The sequence below is a fragment of the Neofelis nebulosa genome, chromosome 14 (genome assembly GCF_028018385.1).
Source record: "Neofelis nebulosa isolate mNeoNeb1 chromosome 14, mNeoNeb1.pri, whole genome shotgun sequence".
In the NCBI taxonomy this organism is placed as follows: Eukaryota; Metazoa; Chordata; class Mammalia; order Carnivora; family Felidae; genus Neofelis; species Neofelis nebulosa.
The window spans coordinates 9,651,537-9,657,085 of NC_080795.1; positions in this window are offsets into that span (position 1 = coordinate 9,651,537).

A 5,549-nucleotide genomic window follows, 5' to 3' on the forward strand; every position below is an offset into this window, starting at 1 on the left:
TTGTATTTAACTCTAAAATCTATCTTGAGTTAATTTTTGTTTATGATGTGAGGAGTTGAGGATTTTTTTTTCCATACTAGTCCACAGTTAGTTCACCACTATTTGTTTACAAGTCTTACCTTTTCTACATTTAATTTTCTTGGAAACTTTGCCTAAAATCTACATTTATATGTGTGGATTTATTCACAGCACATGAAAGTAATAAGTACCCCAGCATACCTCCTACATTCCAGACACACTATTCTGTTCCACTGATCTGTATGTTCACCTTTTCACTAATACAAATGTTTCAATTCTGTAAAATCAAATAGGGTAAGCCTTACTTGTGAGATTATTTTGGAGGTTCTACTAGGGGAGAGCAGCTTCTTGTATACCCTTGACCAAAGAATGAACGGTCTTTCTCTATGGGGGAAGGTCATCCTCTCCCACCTATAGTGCATCTTTGGAAGGGATACACATGGAATGGTGAGGGAGGAAAAGGACCCCTGCCTAGCCAGCCAGATCAGCCAAATCAACCCTGGAGATCAATGGAGTGATAAATATTGCAGCCAGATGGCCCTCACGTCTGAGTAAACCCTACTTGTGAGAGATTAATTACCTCTTTAAAATTGTTTCGTCTATCACAGGTCTATTGCATTTTAATACATATTTTTAAATTAGTTTTTAAAATTTATGAAAAAAGTCAACTGGAATATGGATTAGGACTGTATCAGATTGATAGATCACTTTGGGGAAACTTGCATTTTCACAATATTGAGTCTTCTAATCCATGAACATTGTCTATATGTCACTCTATTTATTTAGGTCATTTTTAATTCGTCTATGCAATGTTTTGTAGCTTACAGTGTGGAGGTCTTAAACTTCTTTTGTTATTTATTCCTATGTATCTGCATCAGTCCGAGTTTTACATATATATGCATTTTTAACAGGGACTTGATCTAGTGCAATCATGGGACTTTCTAAGCCTGCCGTCTTTGTGTTTAATGCTGGAACAGAGCAGAGAATTCTGAATGGAAGATAGATGTAAAGTGAGGAACAGCAAAGACAAACTGAAACCCATAAATATAAGCTGAAACTTATGTGTATGAGTTGCCTGGAATCCAAGAGCACACCCTGGACCTTTATCAGTTCTCACCTCCACCGTGACAAATCGCATGTCCTACAGGAGAAGCCGACACCCTAAACCATGGAGATGAGCACACGTGTCTCAGCAATAGAAAAGCTGAAGGAGGATTTAAGGGTAAGTGGAGGACATACAGGCCCAGGTGTTGCCCCACACCAAGGAGGTGAGCCAGCAGGTGAACACCAACACGAGTGAGCTGCAGAAGCAGTTGCTTCGACCTCTGAAGCAAATACACAAAAGGGCTGCTTCTTCACTTCTGCATTCCAAATCTTGCACGAAAATACGACGGCAGTTCACCTGCACCAGAAATATTCAGGAAAGGGAACTCTAGGGAACACTTCATCCCAGATGAGTGTGACACATTACAAAACCACACCAATTATCTCCTTATCAACTTGCCACCCATACCTATCTCTTCAAACCACTCTTAACGTCCAAATGGAAATAATAGTAAAATCACATTGCCACTAAACATGAGGCAAAGAGTAAATACAGTGTAAGACTTTCCCCCCAAATGGATGCAAAGATGTGTTGGTGTCTCTGGTTAAAACATCTTCTTCCAGATGATTTACACTCCTCATCTGACATTTTGTAATTTAAATACTGAGGTAAAATATAAACGACTATTAATATATCTCATGTTAACAAGGAGACTGGAAAAGTCGCAGAAAAAAATGTTGGTTAATATAAGCCTTCATATCAAGATAAGAAAATACTCGACTATTACAGTACTTAGTTCTCTAAATGTTCACATGATAATGGCTGGTAATTATAACTAAATTATTCTGCCACCCATTCAAAATTCCCTTTGCCTTCAGAAAGTGCAACAGTTGGTAATGGTTGGGCACTCTTGAGTGACTCAAACCTTCATTCCTGAATGCTCGAGTTATTAGCAATTCTTCCTGAATTGGGTTTTTGTAGTTTCCAATGACTTTAATCTCAGGACTTGAAAGTACTAAGAAATGCCCCCAAGGGATCTCCTACATTCCAGGCATACTGTTGCCTACCCCCACTGTGGGGTAGTTACCCAATTGTTCCTTAATGATGGTGATCAATCATCCCAGCCAATATAGTAAGGACTTTCTTCGCCTGGTGGTTCACTGGGTGAAGTATCTTAAAGTGGTCAGGCGACAGTCTTAATTTTCAGTTGAGTGGAATTATTGTTCTCACTCGTGGAAGACTGATCCTTTTGGAATAAGATTTCCAGACAGACAGAGTCTAAAGATGAAGACAGGAAGCACAACTTTTTCTTGTAGATCACCAGGAGTCAGAGTAAGGCATTTCCAATCCCACATTCCTGGATGCCTGAATCCCGAGTTTGGGGGACACTATTGATTTGAAGTACATACTGCATCCTGGAGGAAGTTTTCCTACCTCTCCAAGGTCCTCAAAAGGCCAGGGAATAGCCAGGATTAAAGCTGACTGGTCTCGACAGAAGAGGTCATCTCATCTACCTGATCATTAAAATTCTCCTCGGCTGACATCACTCTTTAGTAAGCATTCACGTGGATCGCAAATAGATTCACATTCTTCACCCATTCCGTCAGATCTACCCACTTTCCCCATCCCCTGATGGCTAGCATTTGCACTACCCTGATTGTGAAAGCCTCTTTAAATTGTGTGTGCCAAGCACCTCACTTGTCTCAGTCACTCTAGTCCTGGCCGAGGTTCATATCTCCACATCCAAATTACTTAAAAGACTAAGAGAATTCTATTTTCGAACTTCGACTGTCTATTTTTTTTTTTTTTTTTTTTTTTTTTTTAGGAATTGAGGAAAATGGAAAAGATGCCAGAAGACCAAGGAGGTATAACTATTTACCAGTTCATAAACCATTCACTCATGAATCCCTTTATACAACATCAATAGCATGCCAGGCTGGGCAGTTTGGACTTTATGCTGAGGACAGTAGGGAGTCGTTGAAGAGATTTAAGCTTATGGGAAAAGGCTGATGTCATTAGATTTATAGTATTCATAGAAGTCTCTATGATTGCAGTGTGGACCATGGGAAAAAAGGGGAAGGGACTGGAAACAGGGAGGACACATTTTCTACCTGAATGAGCTTAAGAGAAGTGGTATCCATTATACCTCAATAAAGCTTATAAGAAAAGAAAGAGTGTTCCGTCTTTCTCAAGCTAACCTAGGGGAGTGGCAGGGGGTGAGGGTATTGGAGTGGGAGCCAAAGAGAAGTTTCAAGGATGAGATAATACCAGCAGAGTCTTAGAAAAATAGGTAGAGGGGTGTCTGGGTGGCTCAGTCAACTGAGCATCTCACTTTTGATTTAGGCTTAGGTCATGATCTCACAGTTCGTGGGGTCGAGCCCCACATTGGGCTCTGCACTGACAGTGTGGCTCCTGCTTGGGGTTCTCTCTCTCTCTTTCTCTGCACCCCTCCAACCCCCACTTGCAGGTGCTTGATCCCTTTCTCCCTGTCTCAAAATAAACAAACTTTAAAAATAAAAAAAGAAAGAAAAATGTGTAGATAACTAATCGATTAGAAAAGAGGAAGGTGCATTCTAGGTAAAGAGCAACCTGATGATAGAGGGTCTAGTTTAAGAAGCAGCAGAGTATGACAAAGGCCGAAACCAAATCTCAGGGAACATCAACCCCTAGGGAAGAAGCGACTTTTTTCATCAAACCATGGGAAATTCCAGTGCATTCAGTGGAACTTACATATATGTCTCAGTACTAAGAGTTCTATTTCCTAGCCGTGGTCTTCAGGCAATTAATTAATCCAACCTCTCTTGGTTCCAGTTAACTCTAAGGCACGCTATTTTGAAGGTTGTTTACAGAATCGTGTAAAATCCAATTCTAAGCCCTCAAATACTAGGTGCTTATAAGTGGCAGTTAATTTCATTACAATTGTTAAAAATAGTAACTTAAAGAATTATATAGTTATGTAAATTTGTGAGTCCCTCTCCAAAACCGTTAATTAAGGAATGTTACCCTGAAGTAGAATCTTGAATGACCCTGTCTTTGGGTTTCTCTCAATGCGGTCCTATTCAAAGCATTATCGATAACTTCAACAAATCCTAGCATACTAGTTTATTAAATTTACGAACAACATAGAGCTTGGAGAAAAAGTATATTTGATAGCAAATTAGAATTTAAAAAGGGAGCAAAAATGACAGAAGCTTAAAACATTAGGCACAATTAGCAGACTTTAAAAATAATAACAGTAATAAATCCACGTTAACTTGCTTTCCATTCTTCAAATACACTGGGCCAATTCTTGTATTGTGGCCTTTGAGCTAGTCTTTTCCTTGACAGGAATGTTCTGCCCACTTGGCTGGCTCCACTGTGTCATTCAGATGTCAGCTCAAAGATCATCTTTTTTGGAGTGGCTCCCTTGAGCACCCCATCTCATATAGCACTAGCCTCCTACCTCGTGGCAAGTTATCATATCACTTTCTATCATTGCCTTCATTGCCTTTATCAAAGCCTAACAGGTCTTCATTTCACGAAGCTCGCTTGGAATATGGCAGGTGTTTCCTTTGCCCGGTGACCGTTTCTCTGATGACATTCACAAACCCAAGGCCCTACATATATACTGTTAACTAGACGCCACATCTGGACCCTGTGCCTGGGCTCCGTGTGCTCTGCTGGTCCCATACCCAATTTCCTTCCTTCTTTTCAGGAAGCGGCAACCTCCCAACTAGAAGAGCAGCTGTTGGTAAAAGTGAGGAGAATGAAGAGGGAGGCCATTTTCTGTTCTCTGAATGGGGCAGACTTGTTTTATCTTTTGGTTGGCAGGAAGTGAGGGGGGGAAATCGCCGGATTCCCACCTTTATTCTCACCAGCAGCTTTGCCCCATTTCATCTGACCAAATAGCTTCAGGCTAGCAATTGCAATTCTTAGTTCAACGCCACCAATCCCTTTTCACACCTTATGGAAAACTGTCTCAGAAAAGGGTCAAATTGTTGCAGTAGGTTGACGGACAGCTGGTCTGTCTTTGGTCTTTGGTCTTTTCATTCTATTTGCAGCATCTTTATTTCTCTTTTAGAAAAGAAGTTAACGGGAGTCATATAGGAGCTACGGTACAGACTACTTTTTAACCACCTCAATCTCCCTACTAAGAACCCTTGGATTTCTTTTACTTGTAGTGTTGGCTACTTGAAGGGTAGGTTATTTGTTGCTCTTTTAACGCACCAGAGTGACTTGATCCTAATACCTCTTAAGCCCCACCGTGTAGGTTTGGTTTATTGTCCTAACCTGTTATGATCCCTTTAAAATCTGTTCCATGTTTTTCCTGTAATTACATGCAACTTTGTGCTGCTCGAGATGTCGTGGGTTACGTTCAAGTTGAGAAATTTCGCAGTGTTAATGTAACGTCTGTCTTTGTACATTTGAATACAATTTGAAGTGAAATATAATTGGCATCCAGGCATATATTTACATATATTTAATTAAAATGTAACACATAAAGATT